The 18,032-nt window shown below is 35.2% G+C and overlaps 1 protein-coding gene and 1 pseudogene across 2 annotated transcripts in view; one reads left to right on the top strand and one right to left on the bottom strand.

Annotated features, from left to right (window-relative positions):
- The window catches only part of LOC129242196 (uncharacterized), a 60,922-nt pseudogene that overhangs the window by 6,959 nt on the left and 35,931 nt on the right, over nucleotides 1-18,032 (top strand).
- The window catches only part of LOC129242309 (organic solute transporter alpha-like protein), a 78,250-nt gene that overhangs the window by 35,628 nt on the left and 24,590 nt on the right, over nucleotides 1-18,032 (bottom strand). Inside the window, exon 1 of one of the 2 annotated variants that reach the window (XM_054878884.1) lies at nucleotides 6,685-6,741. The exons of the other annotated variant lie outside the window; for it this stretch is intronic. The gene's annotated coding sequence lies outside the window, so the exon portion shown is untranslated. Of the gene's footprint in view, nucleotides 1-6,684; nucleotides 6,742-18,032 lie in introns of those variants that run through there. 2 annotated transcript variants of the gene reach the window in all.

The raw sequence follows: 18,032 nt of genomic DNA, 5'->3' as shown, positions 1-18,032 counted from the left end.
TAATGCAATGTTTCACGTACAATACTTTCCGAAGCTCTGGAAAGTGGCAGAGATTATTGCATTGCCAAAACCGGGTAAAAATCCAACTACCGTGTCATCATATAGACCAATAAGCTTATTACCGACAATATCTAAAATTTCTGAAAAATTACTGCATGATCGGATGAGCCAACTTCTAGACCAAAAACGTATAATACCGGATCATCAATTTGGATTTAGAAAAAAAACATTCGACTATTCAACAGATCCATAGAATTACAAATCAAATCCAATCAGACCTTGAAAACAATCGATACTGTGCCGCAGTATTTTTGGACGTAGCTAAAGCGTTTGACAAAGTGTGGCATGAAGGCTTACTCCACAAAATAAAAAGAATGCTACCTTTTGACTACTATCTCATCATAAGAAGCTATCTAACCGACCGAAGCTTCTATATTAAATATGACAATCAATGTTCAGGTATTCATCGAATAACTGCTGGAGTTCCGCAAGGAAGTGTTCTTGGCCCTCTACTATATGTTTTATTCACCGCAGACATACCACCTCCTGACGAAACTAATTCTTCAATTGCTACGTTCGCAGACGATACAATACTACTGGCATCGGACAAAAGCTTAAATATCACTACTGAAAAACTGCAGCGATACACAAACGCAGTTAAGGAATGGTTTGATAACTGGTGCCTAAAAATAAATGAAGACAAAACCGTACAGTTTATACTTACTAACAAAACAAAATTTACCGCAGTTCCAATTAAAATAAATGATAAAGCAATTAAAATAGAATCAACTACTAAATATCTGGGAATTCACTTGGACTCCAAACTAAATTGGAATCACCACATAAAGCAAAAGGTTAAACAAATAAAAGAAAAACTTCGACAACTGATGCTCTCCATTTAAATTCAACCGGGCTATTCGTTTCATGTTTTTCGATTTCGATGTAACTGAAATATGTTGCTCTCTGGTCAAAATAATGAGACACGTATTTTTTTGTTCGCCCGAAAAATTTTTTTTTCAAGCTTTATCGGCAATTTTGTTTTTCGGCTCAAAATCGATTTTTTTTTAATAATATAAGAAAAATTTTTTTTTAAATGCTCATAACTTAATCAAAAATGAATCGATTTTAATAATTTTGGGTTCAAAATAATCGTAATTACTTACACGAGCGATTTCATGTAGAAACAGTTGCAAAAAGGTAGTTGAAAATTTTTTATTTTGCAAAAAACAAAAAGTGCGAAACAGGTTTTTTACTCAAAAATTCATTACTCAAAAACAACGCATTTTAGCTACTAGGCATTCAGCTCAATTAAAGTTTGAGATGCCCTTTTGATTTGGAAAAAGTTATAAAAAAACAAAAATTCACTTTTTGAAATATTGAGTTTCGAAAAAATTTTCTTTTTTTTCTTTTTTGCTAAATAAAAAATTTTCAACTACTTTTTTGCAATTGTTTCTACATGAAGTCGCTCGTGTAAGTAATTACGATCATTTTGAACCCAGAATTATTAAAATCGGCTCATTTTTGACTAAGTTATGGGCATTTAAAAAAATTGTTTTCTTATATAATTAAAAAAAATCGAGTTTGAGCCGAAAAATAAAATTGCTGATAACTCTTGAAGAAATTTTTTTTCGGGCGAACAAAAAAATACGTGTCTCATTATTTTGACCAGAGAGCAACATATTTCAGTTATATCGAAATCGAAGAACATGACCCGAATAGCCCGGTTGAATTGAAATGGAAAGCATCAACTTCATTGGTTAGTCTGCTCCAAATCCAGACTCACTATACAGAACAAGCTGTTAGTGTACAAAACTATGATTAAACCAATCTGCCTATATGGATTACAGGTGTGGGGAACGGCTAAAAAAAACTCAAGATTCTTCGAATTTTGACCATGTCTGACAGGTACACGAAAAATGATGACATCCACAGGACTTTTAATATAGCAAGAGTAGACGAAGAAATCAAAAAGATAACAACAAGGCACTTTGAAAAAATACACACACACAGTAATGCAGAAATCAACAAACTTCTTGAAAGGGAAAGAAACGGGAAAAGACGTTTAAAGAGAACCCGACCAAGCGACCTAGTATGATAAATGCTAAAAAACCATAAATATGTAAAAAAAAAATAATTAAAAATAGTTGTAAAATGTAATCATGTAAAGTGAAACTTGTATTACATTATTGTATATTATTTAATTGCTATTATTTCGTTTATTTTAATTTTATCGCTTTTGACACTGGCCATTAAGCGATGTATGTAAATCCTGGCCAAATTTGTTAAGCAACGAATTTAATGTCAAAGGACAGATGTATAAAATAAATGGGGAATAAAAAAAAAAAAACATGTACCAATTTGCGTTTGTGATTGTCCTTAACATCTCAGATTGACTTCTCTGTATAATTTGTAGGTTATATTTACTGGCAGTCCCCGAAATTTCTCGTCCGTGGGTCCATTAAGTTCATTTGTTCATTAAATCAGCTTAGGGTTTATTGTTTGACATGATGAGATAGCTCATTCATGTGAGGTACGGCAGTTTGTTGAATTACGACGGCAACTGGTTCTATGCCAAGATTGCGTTCAAGTTCAATGAAGCGTACATCCCAAGGCGCGTTAGTAGGGCATCGCAAGACTTTATTTTGGAATATTTGGATTTGAAGTATAATGCTGCAGCTTGAGCAACCCCGTAGTTGCATTTCATACGTCCAAAATGGTTTAAGTATTTGATTCTAGAGAAATACCTTATTATAAGTGGATAAAGCGGATCGATTACTCTTAAGCCAATATATGTTTTCGAATTTAATGTCAAGTTCTTCTCTTTTCTTTTTTACGTGAGCACTCTGTATGAGTTTGGTGTCAAAAGTCATACCCAGGTATTTAGCCGTACTGTGATACGAGAATTGTCATTTATATATAGAGGAAGATATCTCATTCCATTGTACGTGAAGTCGATATGAATTGATTTTGTTTGATTTAATTTAATGCGCCAAGTAACAGGCCACTCAGAAATGTTTTTGAAGATTTGCAATTGACTCAATCTGTGTATTTGCAACTGACAAGATACCCGTGTCGTTTGCAAACGTTGCTCTGACGCAGTTCTAAAGGGTAAGCAAATCGCTTATGAGGTAAATGATAGACCCCAAAGCGCTACCCTGTGGGACATAAGCTTTAATTTGTTTTAGGTCAGAATACGCGTCGTCGTATTTAATTCGAAAGAAGCGATCAGATAAATAGGATCTTAAAATATCGTAACATGCCTTTTCGGATGCATCTAGGAACACAGCGGAGCATACCTTTTTCTTTTCGAAGGCGTTTTCTATAACTTGAGTTAGCCTGTGGACTTGATCGGTTGTTGAATGTTTTTGGTAAAAGCCAAATTGATGCGTTAGTAACAGGTTCCCCTGCTCAATAACTTTGTTAAAGCTTTTAACAAGTAATTTTTCGAGTAGTTTTCATAATATGGGTAGGAGTGATATAGGTAAATATGACGATACATGGTGTGCTGGATTTCCTGGCTTGTTGTAGCTTTCCTAGTTTCTGTTAATTTAGTTAGAGTAGTTGGTGGGAGCTGTTTTAGGACTTCCCCAGGGAAAAGGTCAAGGCCAGGTTACTTTTTGGAAGGTGTGTAGGTGAATAAATCTGAAGTATATGTTACAGATATCCTCGGGGGAGCCTGAAACACCTAGAGAGCGGATGCTCCAGTGGTGGATAGAGGACAAAAAACTTCACTCGAAAGAAAACTTCAAGCGGCACAAATTAAAATGTTGAGATCGTCAGTCTCTGTCACAATGCTGGACAAAGTGCCTAATCGATTCATTGATGGAAGTCTTAAAATTGCGCCGATTGAGAAAAAAATACAAAAAAGTCGTATTCGTTGGTATGGGAATTTCTAGAGGAAGCCTGAACCAGATATGACAAAAAAACGTGCTAAACATCACCACGGCGCCAAGGAACTTAGATCAGCCACAACGTATAGTACAAGGACGAAGTACGAAGTGAAAGAAAGTGATATGAAATGTGCGAACTTAAACACCGAGACGAGCCAAACATTATTATTACTTACTAGGAGAGCTAACCGCAAGTGAAATGGGATAAAAGCACTGAAGAAGAAACAGATATGTATGTCACATATTGTTTCTATTATTATTGCTAGGCTATTGCGCACAGCGACCAAAAGAGATCTATTGTGCAAGGACTTCGGAGGCACCCTGCGGCTTATTGGTTCATAATTTATATGGAGGCACGGCAATACCACCAAGGTGGTGTAGCCGTTTTTTGCCTAGTGCATGACATTTACAAAGGATGTCTGTGAATTATCAGTATCCATTTGATATAAACGGCAGATGATGGTCTCAGAGAGACTAATTCTGTTTATGTCGTGTCTTAGGGTACAGTGGCATGTTACAGATAGTTAAATTTTATTTATTGGGTGAGCTGTTGAAGGCATCTGTCTTAGCTTGAAAACACATATTACAGCGCGCAAAAAAATTTAAAGGATCTTTCAGAAGACGAACAAATTTTCGGGTTTCACAATTTTTTTCAAGATACGGCTCTTTATTATATGTGAAAGATAACATCATTTAAATGTGCACCATGAGTACATCTACAGTTAAAATCCGCCAAACTGTCGATTCAAGAATGCCCAATTGTTATATCGATGTAGGAGGTTGTTCAGTAACACTTTGCACTACAGCAGCTATACTCTCAACAAAACGTCCAGTTTTTCGTCTATCTGTTCTTTTTCCATTCTCCAAAAAATTCACGACTTTTAAATAAATATTATTGTAAAATTAAAAATAAATGAAATGTCTTGTTCTATAAAATTATGCATCTGTCTTGACAAATATAAAAGATGACAATAAGGTACCGCCTAGGAATTATTTACTAGTGACATTTAGCCGTCACTTTTAAAAGATCCTTTACTATATTTTTGCCAGTTTTGATTATTTTTCTTTTTTTATGTTCATTATTTCTTTTGCAAAAAAATATAGTTCACTGCTTAAAGATCCATATTAATCCAAATTTCAAATTTTATAAAAAATTATAAAAATAGGAAAAATTTTCATTAAAGTTTAAAATTTTGCTATCAGAATAAAAATAAAATTGATTACGTAGTTTTATTGCCCGTTAAATTTTAATATAATAAAATGCAAGCTTGAAACTGTTAGATATTTCATTTGATTCTTCATTACTTCTTTCTTTCACATTTTCTCCATATCAAGAAAAATTTCGTGAATTGATTTTAAATCTGATTCAATTTTTTTAATTTTTTTAAGAGAATTATGCATAGATAAGCAATGATTGCTCATTAAACCGCGAAGTGACGAACCGCTTACAAGGAGTCTTTTTTAACAAAAAGATGCCAATAAAGTTAAAGGCAAAAAATATTAAGCTGTGGTTAGACCTGCAATGGTGTATGTCTCAGAATGCTGGCCGTTGTCTGCTAAACAGGAACAACGAATCGATGTGGTGGAGATGAGAATGCTGCGATGGGCATAGGGCGTAACAAAACTGGATAAGATAGGTAATAAACACATCAGAGGTAGCTGCCATGTGGCTCCATTAATTGAGAAATTGTCCTTGACGTCCTGGTTAAACACTATTAAAAGCGATATGCAGGGAAGCAAAGTTAACGAAGGGACTACCCAGGACCGAGTTACCTCGAGATTGTGTACGAGGAGGGCCGGCCCCAACGAAGGGACCATGGCGAGGACGAGGAAGAAGAAGAAGACTTGATTAGTTTACTCTCTCCCAACGGACACCTCCCTTAAGCGGACACCCCCCTAAGCGGGCAAATTTTTCAGTCTCTTAAGTGTCCGCTTAATAAAGAGTAGACTGTACTATATTTCTAGTTGAACGAAACAATAGCTTAAATAAGTTAGATTATACGAGTAATAAAGTAAAAGCTTTCAAAAAAAATGTATCGAAATTTAATTTTTTTGCGTTGTTTGAATGCAACTTGGGCTCCTCTTAGCACACAAGTTGGTACTCGGTCTTCCCCTGCGTGTAATTGCGCTTCATTAGTGAGTAATTAATAACATAGAGTCACAATCTCGAACAAAACGTATTATTTTTCCACTCAATTTCCCATTACCACTCAAATATGTTGTATTGAGGCATTTGCCACTTATTTTTCATATGTAATGTAACGTATATAATAGAAAAAAACTTTTAGCAGAACTATGTTTTTTTTTGCGTTAGACAGTCTAAATCGAAGATTGAAAATGTGCTTAAAATTGCCTTGGTTGTAGTGCATTCCCTATTATAATTAGTTGTCATTGCGTCATCTGAGTCATGCAATGAAAGCATGTAGCCCACAGACCTCAATTGGTAAGTTGGCACAGAATTTGGCTTAATGTGAAAAACTGCAGGTTGTAATTGATGCTACGCTCTCTAGCAGGGGGTTTTGAACAAAATAAATATTAAAAACTAATTTCTCGTATTCAAATTTTTTTCCAAAAATGTAACTAAAATCGAAAAAATAAAAGTGATTGGGGACTAATAAGTTAAATTAGAAATAAGAAGCCTGGAAAGCCATTTTAGAGCTATGTTTCTATGGTTTTTTTGTTCAGAATTTTCAGCAGAATACTTCAGTCGCCGAAACTAAGTAAAGAAAAAAATGTAGCTCACTCTAATGGACATAACGCATTCTTTTGGTGAATGAAATATGTATATGCGTACCTAAATACGACAGTGTACGTTGCTAATCCTCTAGATAAGACAAATTTATTTTCAGCCTCTGTATTATTAATAAATTATTAAGAAAAAGTTTTTTTTTTTAGTTGAAATTTTACTGCTACAGTAGATTTAAAATTTTTGTTATTTTGCTTAAATTAATATTATATAAAATACATTTTTGGCAGTTTCGTTGAATTCTGCTTACTATGAATAATTGCACTCAGGCTTAGCACTTTTATTTTTAATAAGTATATTTATTTATTTATTAATAATGAAATATAATTATAAATAACTATATTACAAAAAAGAGGCACTAGCTACTAAGACTATCGGCTTGTTAATAAGTATAAAAAAATATTGGACAAATATCATAAAACAATATAATTAATAAGTATAAAAAAATAACGTGTTGATCACTGCGCGCCACATAGAAGTGCAAATTAATAAGCACCGAAAATTTAAGCACAAGAAATTTACATACCTATTCATATGTACATATATAAATATGTAAAATCAAAGTAAAAAGCAAAACAAAATTGTTTTTGGCTAACGTTGAAAGTATTCGCTTCGCTTGCCTCGCATGGTTTCTCTAGATTTTGTGGTTTTTCGTTTGTGTTTATGTTTTATTTAAGCGACAAAAGCAGCATACTAAAGTTTATGGGAACATATGCATGCATTGATTTACGAGGGTGGATTGATAAGTCTTTAGAATGAAAAACTAGACATTGGTTTTTTAATAAAAAATTTATTTATTTTTCAACATAATCTCCTTTTAAGTCAATACATTTTTTCCAACGCAACATATTTATTCCTTCTCTAAAACAAGTTTTTTCAAAACCTTCAAAATAAGCATTTGTTTCAGCTGTAACTTCACTATTTGACACAAATCCTTTTCCGCCGAGCCATTTTTTCATATTTGAAAAAAGGAAAAAGTCACTGGGAGCTAAATCTGGCGAATATGGCGGATGAGGGAGCAATTCATAGCCTAACTCATTTATTTTTTCCTGCGTTTTCCAAGATGAATGTGAAGGAGCGTTATCATGATGAAAGAGGATTTTCTTCTTCTTCAAATGTGGCCATTTTTGCTTAATATTTTGGTCCAATGTATCCAACAAAGATGAATAATATTCATAATGATGAAAATTATACCTTGTGCATCCCAAAAAATAGATGCCATAACCTTACCAGCTGATGCAACGACCTTTGCCTTCTTTGGAGCACTTGAGCCACGTTCTACCCATTGTTTGGACTGTTCTTTAGACTCTGGTGTATAGTGGTGGGGCCACGTTTCATCCATCGTTATGAAACGACGCAAAAAATCCGATGGATTTCTGTTAAAAATGTCTAAACCAACTTTTGAAGTCGACATTCGGTTCATTTTTTGCAAAGGAGTTAGCAAACGCGGCACCCATCTTGCTGAAAGCTTTTTCATACCCAATTCATCATGTATTGTGTTATGCACACGTTCATAACTAATGTTCACAATGTCAGCAATTTCTCTCAATTTAATTCTTCGATCTTGTGTGACAATTTTGTACACTTTTTCCACCGTTTCTGGAGTCGTTCCTCTTTTGCCCTCCCAGAGCGTGGCTCATCTTTGGTGCTTATCCGACCACGTTTAAACCCGTTTACCCAATTGTAAACTGTTGCATTTGAGGGTGCATGTTCCCCTAATACTGTCTGCAACTCCTCAATAATTTGTTTCTGGTTTAAACATTTCAAATGAAATAAAAATACAATAATGTTTTGCAAAAATAATTCTCAAAAAAGTACCGTTTGACCATATGTTATGAAATTTTGACAGGTCGCTTTTGACAGTTCACTTTTAACGATCACAATAATTAAGTAAATTAATGACCGATAGATGTCGCAATTCTAAAGACTTATCAATCCACCCTCGTATTGTTGTTAGTTTTTAATTTAACCCAAAATATTTACTTTTTTGCTCTTGCTTTTCTTTCAACGTTTTTGCAGCGACTTGCAATTTAATTTATCATTCAAAGACGCCCACCGAAAATTGCTTTAATTTTTTTGCCACGTATCGGCTAAATAATGTTATCCTTTGAGGTGCACGAAGAGCGTGAAGAATATTGTCTACTCAGCCATATTTAGAGAAACAAATAAATCATTGATTTTTCTTTTTTAAACAACGAGACTAGAGAAGGGGTCGTTATAAAATCGATTTGCAATTTCAAACTGGAAACCTATTAGTAGTTGTGATCTATAAGAAAGTTTGTAATTCTAGAAGTTAATGAAAAGAAGATAGCAAAAGACACACCCATATAAATTAAAAAAAATATTTAGAAATAAATAATTGGCGAATATATACGGATTTCTTTAAAATATTCTGTTTTGGGACATATTTTTTATTTACACTAGTTTTTATGTAGTATTCAATGAGTATTTATTTAGTTAACATTCATTTTGTAATATCTGTATATGAAGAAACTATTCATTGGAAACATATCGCTTTTCATCTAGCCAATATAAAGGGGTTTTCAATTGGCGCGGGTCGATTTTGGCGCCCTGTAGCAACCATTTTGTTTTGGTGACGTCTGTCAAATTTTTTGTTTATGATTCAGTTGCTTATGCCAAATCATCATGGCAAGTTACACGATTGAACAGCACGTTCAAATGATAAAACTTTATTATCAAAATGAGTGTTCATTAACGCAAACGTTGCGCGCATTTCGCCCATTTTTCGGTAGACGTGGTGGCCCTTCAAAATCGACTCTTCAACGGTTGGTGGCTAAATTTGAGACGACCGGGTCAGTAAACAATCAGCCAACACCCGTAAGTTCAAGGAACGCAAGATCAGCCGAGAACATTGCCGCGGTCCGTGAAAGTGTACAGCAGAACCCGAGGCAATCTATTCCTCGCCGTGCACAAGAACTTGACCTTTCGCAGACTTCAACTTGGCGAATTTTGCGTCGGGACTTGGGCCTACACCCGTACAAGATCCAACTGACCCAGGAGCTCAAAGTTGATGACCATAGACAACGCCGTTTGTTCGCTGACTGGGCTTCGAATCGTTTGGAAGAGAACCCCAGTTTTGGGCGAAAAATCATCTTTAGTCATGGCTGTGTTAACAAACAAAATTGCCGTATATGGGACGACACTATTCCACACGAGGTTCCCAGGTGATAATGCATCCTCAAAAATTTACCGTTTGGTGTGGATTTTGGGCCGGCGGCCTCATTGGTCAGTACTTTTTTGAAAACGACGTTGGTGAGGCGGTCACCGTCAACAGCGAGCGCTACCCAACGATGATAACCAATTTCTTATGGCCCATATTGAACCATATGGACCTAGACGACTTATGGGTCCAGTAGGACGGCGCTACGTGCCACACAGCAAACGCCACGATTGACATTCTGCACATCTACCCGCCCTTATTGAAAAACCCTTTATATTCTGAATATGAATAAAATTGGACTGTAAATTTTTTTGTAGAAATCTCTCGACTTCAGCTCTACCTTGAGCATGCAAATTAATATTCATGGGCAAACTCATAATTTATTTTTTTTTGTTTTTTTCCTTGTTCATTGCATTGGTTTCGTTAATCTATTTGCTTTCTAACAGGGTAGGTGATTAGCCTGCCGCTACCAGTCCTAAGTAGTGGGAATGCCCACCTGTCGTTGCTTAGGAACTCATAACAGCTCACCAAAATTTCATCAGAATCACTTCAGCGGCTTCTCTGATTTATGCAGATTAGAAAGATTGGTTCACTTATAAGAAACTTAAATGAAAACCATTGAAATCAAGCCTGTTGCTTTAGGGTTCAAATTATCTTCTAAAAGCAGTACCCGTAACATAAGGACTATAAGAGTTTTGTGGCCGTAAAAGTGTGAAGATATTGTTTTTCTTTTCTATTTTTTTTTTTAATTTTTAGAAAGTTTTAATTCTTAATGTCAAAAGCTCTGCCAAATAGAACATTGAGTTAGTTGAAAATTAGCCATACTTCAAGTAAGGCTACCATTTGTTCCCATTTAGTATTGTTCTAATAATTTTTGACAGTTATCGAAGCCAAGCAAGCAAAGCCAGCCTGCATTGGGCCAGCACCTTTCAGCAATCGAACAACGAACGAACGATTTGAGTCTTGAATTTTTAAATTTTCCAATTAACTTATAACTAATTGTTATATATTGTTTAAATAAAATAATCAGCTTTAAATGAAGTTCTAAATTAAGTTTCATTTAAATTAAAATGTATATTACAAAACAAAAAAAAAACAATAACACTTGTTAAAGCATCGAGCGACTAAGGGGAGAAACAGTTCTCTTGCTTGTTTATGCCATATAATCAAAGTATGAAAATTCAAAAGAATGTCACCACCTGGACTAATACGACTACCAAACAATTAAGTTTGGAAACTAACTAACTTCATGTTGTCTAGAAAATATTTAATTCCCAGGGCGATAAATTCGATCACAAGGGAATACTTTTTCTGGACTGCTCTAAATTGCGGCGAGTCATCCAGTTGATTTGTGTATGATTCGCTCTTCAAAATATTATTCTGTGGTGCTTTCAGAAAATTCCTGAGGAGTCTTCTATGACTCTTCCAGAGTGATCACAGAAAATTGGGGAATATCGGAAATGGTATCAAGACTAAACTCTCTGAATTTTTCTTTCGTGTTATTTCTAATTGAAACTCAATAGTTCGAAGACGCAATAGTTAAAGACAAAAAATGCCAGAGATTGATCATTTCAAAAACTTTTCGAATGAAAGGGACTATCAAAATTAGAAAAAGAAAAAATTGTAGACCTTAAACAAACCATATTATCTAGATGTTATTTGCCGTTTCGGATAAAAAGTGTTCGAAAAAGGACAAATTTGTGACAAAAAATGCATGCATTTTGCACCATTATAACGCATAATATCCTATCATCCCTTGAAAGGGCTACGGATGACTTGTTTTTCTATCCAAAACTTCTTTTGCCATTAAGAGGTACTCATTTTCAGACAATATTTTTGTTTGAGCTATTAATAAAATGGCGCGATGAAAATTCACAACATTTTTTCATCGTAAAACTGTACTCGTCTATTCCGTTTTTCCGGCACCTTCTTCTTACACTTATGAAAAAAATTCGCGCCGAGAAGTGAATTCAATTTCGAAAAATGCGTTTGAAAAATACTGATGATTCGATATACATTGGGCTACTATTCATGCGGCCGATACCGTAAATTTGAATGAATAATAAATATGCAGTGTTTCATTTCCCATTCCTTCACTTAAAGTATGAAATTTTATAAAAAGAATTCAAAGTTACTAAAAATGACAGATAACAGCAGTTTTGTTTCCGATACATCGATACACCGATATTTCGCTGTATAATTTCCATCCTTAGGCATTGGCTGCATTGATTGCTTGCTATACGTTCGTATTCCTACGTATCGCTAGACTTCAGCGCCACGTGCGAACAACTGTATTCATTGTATGCTATGTAGTTATGTACAAATTTCAACATTGTAGACCATAGTGCCGGCGTCTTTATAAGTTTCTTTGTCACGGTCAATGTGTCGATGACAACAGCAAAGAGGTTCACAGACGTACGTAGCCATACAAATACTTTTAGAGTGCAAACAGTACATCACATAAATAAGTTGACACTGTTCAAGTTTATACCCAAGGCAGTATATTTTTTTATGAATGAAGGTATTGATATTTATTTTCTTGAATTATTAACACAAACATTGCTGCATTAAAAAGTATAAAAAAACTTAATAGAGCTCCAATTATATTTTAAAATGTTACACATAAAACCGAAAGACATGTAAAAAAAGGTTACAAAAGTAAGTTTCTACTAAAATTAATAGTGCTTCTCAGCGAAGGAATCTTATGGAAACGATCACTCAGCGTATTGACAAGCCTTTTGTATTCATCCAAAGACATTTCAGGACAAGCTTCAAGAATATATTTTTACAAATCGTTGGTAGTTTGAGGCGCAGTTTGAATATTGCCCAAGCATTTTTAATGGGGCCTGTAGGTCCGATCTTTGAGGTAACCATTTAAAAAAATTTGAATTTCTTCCTCAAAGTAAATATTTCGTTGTAGTGTTAAAGTGTTACTATCGTTTTTTGCAAGTCTAAAACGTAGTTATAAATTTTATCAGCCTCTTTACTTCAGGTAATACAACTTGTTTAAGAATGTCTCAGCAAATATTGGCATGTAATTTTCTAGCATTACTAATTTCTCTCGTTCACTTGTGGAAATGCTATGGTATGTACGGCCCTTTTTAGCTGCTTTAAATATGGGCATTCCTCCGTTTTCTTGAATACGCCCACCTTGCCAAGAGAAGATTTCAACCAGATCATAGATGCATTTCTCCAATGTGATTTATTCCAGAATTCTTGTGACTGCATAGCATGATTTTGGTAAAATTCCATCCTTTTTTTCATATTGAGCATGCTAACGTTTGACATTTCTTGGCATCCTGCCATGTCTTTCTGCTTCGTACTAACATTTGAGAATTTATTTTGAAGGGTTTTCATGTATTTCACTTTGCAATCGTCACACATTTTCGTGGCTGAATTAAAGAAAATTGAATTTTCAACAGTTTTAATATCATCCCCAACTCATTTCTCATAATATCTTCTCATAACTCGTGGCTAATCCATTCGTTTCATAAGATTTGTCCGTGAATGATTCTTGTACGTCCGAAAGTATTTCACGAAAGCAGTACGCGATTTTATAAAAATATGTTGATGCATTTCGTTTACAGGCTTGCGTTCTTTGAGTGGTAATTGCTTAAATTTTACCATCCTAGACCTACGAACGTGAAAGAATTTTGTTTTTTAATTATCTTATAAATTTACTAAATGTCTGATAAAACGTGATAATTTTGAGTGCACAGTTTCCTCAACAACTGGATTGGAATCGTAAAACATAACATTGATTCGGAAACTTAATTTTATATATCTAAAAGCTTAAGGGGGGTGCCTGGTTTATGAGGTCTAAACATTGCATCTCTTTGCGATTTTTTTTTTTTAAGGAAAAAATTAATTTAGCACTGCAACGTTTTTTTTATCTTTTAATGAACATTTAAAAAGTATACAAAATTTTTGTACTGGTTAAAATAACTTGAAAAAAAAAAATGTTTAACATAGAAATTAGTAGAGCGCTGCAACGCTGAAGTTTCCAACTGGCGTACAAGATACACTTCGTAATTATTATCTAAAGCAAAAAATTCAAATGGATTTCTAATTATCATGATTTTTTATTCTAGATGAACTAAGAAAACTGAGAAATTCCAAAATTTCAACTTTTTGGAGGTTTTAAAGAAAAAAATGCCTTTCTATAAAAAAAAATCACTTCAACTTGGTATAAAAATCTTGAAAAATTTTTTTTTTATCTATTTTGTTAGTTCAAATAGAAGAGAATTTAATACTGAAGGGAACAAGCTATGATTCATTTCAAAAGGTTCATTAGTTTTTTTTCATTCGTGTACGCCAATTCAAAGAAATCAAAAAAATGAAAAGTCGAGAAAAGAAGATAAAGTTTGTACTATAGCTGTCCAGTCACAGCGTAACTACCTAACGCTCGCCTACCTTTGACTTTGTATCTACGGAAATATTGAGAATTCGGCTCTGTAACTTTGTGTGAATATTCTGAAATATATTAGGAATCGCTTAAAACGAAAAAAAAAATTTGATTTTTTTTACCTTATAAACCAGGCTCTCCCCTTAAATGATCTCAGTAATAGCATAGCACTGTAGCTCATTGTAAACTTAATTCTGTGTAATACTGTACATACCTATGTACATATGGCGTTGGCGCACACATTGTTAATTGCCGGCAATGGTTTAGGTGGATTTTCTTTAAAAATAACTTTGTGTAATTTCTAGAAACGGTTTTTCGGATTATTTTATGGCTGATATCTTTAATGCTTGTTCGAGTGTTTCAACTATGTGTTGGCATACATTAATTAGTTATATTTTCTATGTGCAAATAAATAAATACATTTGTACCTAAGTATGTTTTCATGAGGAAATTATTTGATAAATTAAATGAATAGAATATTTAAAATTCTTTGCCAAATGTAATGGTGGATGCTAGTCTACATATTTCAATCATTCCGAAAACGTATGTTAGAAAATAATTAGGGTATCAAAACTCGATAAAGGAGAGCATCGTTGACAGCTTCTTCGTACTTTTGATGTGAGTGGGAAAATATGTTTACGTTCAGTAAACGCTTCACTAAACAGAGAAAAAAAACACAAAAATTATGGTTCTCAATTTTTCTTCAAAGTTTATTTCTACTCGTATAGCCAAAGAAATATTATAGAGATTGAGCGCTAAAAATATATACATATATAAATACCACGTTTTTATAAATAAAATTCAGCTGTTGAAGTCGTTTTTGAATCGAAGTGTGATTTGAAAACAGTTTATCAAGCGAGTATCGAATTGTTTTCGAAAAAAATTTAAAAAGCATTTTATTGGGAGCTGAGTGACCTTCGTTTATTTGGATTTTTAGCCATCTATCATCATTTTTATTTCATTTCAATACTTTGTGGCTAGATTTAATATGTTTAAGTGTGAGTTCAAAACACAAAGCGATGATAAACAAGATCATTCAGTTTGACGCAAACATTAGCAAATCATACCAATACATAGCAACCAAAAATCAATCTCTTATCAATACGTGCGGAATTTTGTGTTATAAAATATAAAAAATTCAAAAGAAAACCGGCAATCTGACAAAGGCAAAAAAATAACAATAACAAAAAAGTATCTGCATGCTTTTTAACTTGGCTTTAAAAAAAATGTATATATTTTGGTTTTTGGTTTTGTTTTCTTTTTATGCATTTTTCTTTTTATTTCATCTGTCTAGTTTTTGTGATTGTAAGTGGCTTATTTGCAAAATTGCTCGCTTTATTTGTGTTTTAGTAACGACAGAAGCAACTTGAACGCGTCCAGCCCATTCAAAAATATTAAGCAGGCACGCTTACATTCATACATACATATGTATGTATATAGATTAGTTGCCATTAAGTAAATTATAGCCTTGACGTTATAAAGCCCTTGAACGCATCTTTATTTTGAGTGGCACAAGTGCTTGAGCAAAATTTGCAGACTCTAATAATGGACGTAGGAAATATTTGCAAATCGTATGCGGTCCGCACGATATTATGCTAAGGTTAGTTTCATGCAGTTCAAGGAAAAAATTGCTACTATAAAAATTAATATTACAAATGAAGCAGCTAAATTGCCAGCTAAATGAAGCAGCTAAAGCGCTAGCGTAAGCTTTTCTTTTTTCACTTTGCACTGTGCGTGAGGAGTGGCAAAGCGGGATCGCTCCGGCGGGTGGGCACAAATATGTACATAACTAAGTTATCAGTTAACTATAAGTATCGCCAGAAAGATATGTAAATTAGGCAAATTAATTTTTTTTTATTTTTTGCTGGAATAAATAAATATATATGTACTTAGTCTTGCCATAAATTCTGTGATAAATTGCAAAACAAGTTACAATGAATATAGCGTTATTATGATAGTTGGTGAACATCCTTTAGCCTTAGCTCGTCACTCCTAAGCTTCTCCTTGAATGTGTTACCACATATCAAGAAAGAGCTCGAGTGCTATTAGTAACAAGACCGCGGTCACTGTAGTCAATGTATCCGCTACTTCGTTCCCAGTTATACCCCTGTGTCCTGGCAGACATATGAGCCGGATGCGAGTGTGCGTTCCTAACAAATTCAGTTTCTCGATACACTTAGGGAGCAGTGAGGACTTATCTTCAACGAATGATAGTGCCACCTGACTGTCTCTCAGAATGACAATCCGGTGGAGAGAATCTGGAAGGTGTGGAGAGCATCAGACGTTAACCGGCCACATCGATTTTCAGCGAATCAGCGGATTTGCTGGCGTAACTACGGTTTTTTTACGACCAAATTGGAATTGTTTTGGTGATATAAGAAAAAATCAATGCAGTACTTGCACTAGCAATGCCACTTTGTTGCCGTGTGAACCATAGATTGTAAGAGGCGAAATTCTTTCATGTTAGAACTCAGGAACTCGTTTGTGTACTTGACAGAACTGCCAATCCCTGGACTTATGAGGAACTGAAAGACGGGAAACTGCGGGTTGCTAGAAATAAGACGCTAAAAAAACTGCCGAGAACAGTTCGTTTTTGCGATTTACATATTATGTTTTGCAGAAATTTACTTCAATACTAAATACGAAGGGTGATGCTGCTGCCAAGGTTGTCTTCCAGTTTAGCCCTTACTCTTCTGAAGCGGGGACACGTGAGAAGCACATGTTCTGCGTCCTCCTCAACTGCTGGTGTGCACTGCTCGCAGTATGGACTTTCTTCGTGTCCAAAGCGGTGAAGGTACGCTTTAAAGCAGCCATGACCGCTCAGGATTTGGCAGAGATAGAAGTCTACTTCTCCGAGCTCTGTCTGGAGCCAAGCTTCAACGTTGGGGATGAAACGGTGGGTCCACCTGCCTTTATTTGCACTGTCCCATCGCGTCTGCCACTGATCCACGCAGCGGTGGTTTATTGATTTTCTCAGTACCAGCTGATCGCATTGGGTTTGGTTGTTCCTTATACGTCTCATTTCGCACATCTCCTGCGCTATCAGGTCGAGTGGGCATAGACCAGCTATGATGAGCGCCGCATCTTCTGAGACTGTCCTGAAGGCAGAACAGACTCTAAGAGCACACAAGCGGTACGTGGAGTTACTGCTTCGTACGTATGAAGTGTGTTGGAATGCATCGCGCCAAACTGTCGCGCCATATAAGAGGATAGACCTCACTACTCCAGCCAGGACCTGTCTTTTCTGCTGTCTTGGTCCTCCAATGTTCGCCATTATTCTAGCCAGGACTGCTGTCACGGTTGCAGCTTTGTTGCTAGCGTACTCCAAGTGGTCTCGAAAGCTAATTCCATGGTCTACCAAAGACGCCTAAGTATTTTACGTATGGCTTTAACTCGATAATGCTGTCCACAAATCTAATCTTGAACTGTTTTATGCGCAGCTAGCTTTAGACCGTTCGCGCTTAGCCACCTCTGAGCCTATAGCTTGTTGCGCGATATTTACAATTTTCGTGAGCGTTTTCGCGGTTACAACGATTGATATATCGTCCACGAAGCCAACGAATGATGCTATACCTTTAGCCGCAAAATGCCGTCGCACATAATGTTCCACAGGAGAGGCCCTAGTACGGATCCTTGAGGCAAGCCAGCTGTGACCTTGTAGTCAACGATCCAGGCGTCTCTGTCGTAACATAACACTCTATTAGACATATAGCTGGATATGATATGCTGTAGATAGGTAGGCACTCTCATCGCGCGGAGGGCGTGTAGTATGTTGTCATGCAGCAAAATCAGTTTGTCATGTCTACCGTC

The sequence above is a fragment of the Anastrepha obliqua genome, chromosome 3 (genome assembly GCF_027943255.1).
Source record: "Anastrepha obliqua isolate idAnaObli1 chromosome 3, idAnaObli1_1.0, whole genome shotgun sequence".
Classification (NCBI taxonomy): Eukaryota; Metazoa; Arthropoda; class Insecta; order Diptera; family Tephritidae; genus Anastrepha; species Anastrepha obliqua.
The sequence above is the reverse complement of the archived record's forward strand: the minus strand, read 5'-3'. Positions and strand labels throughout refer to the sequence as shown.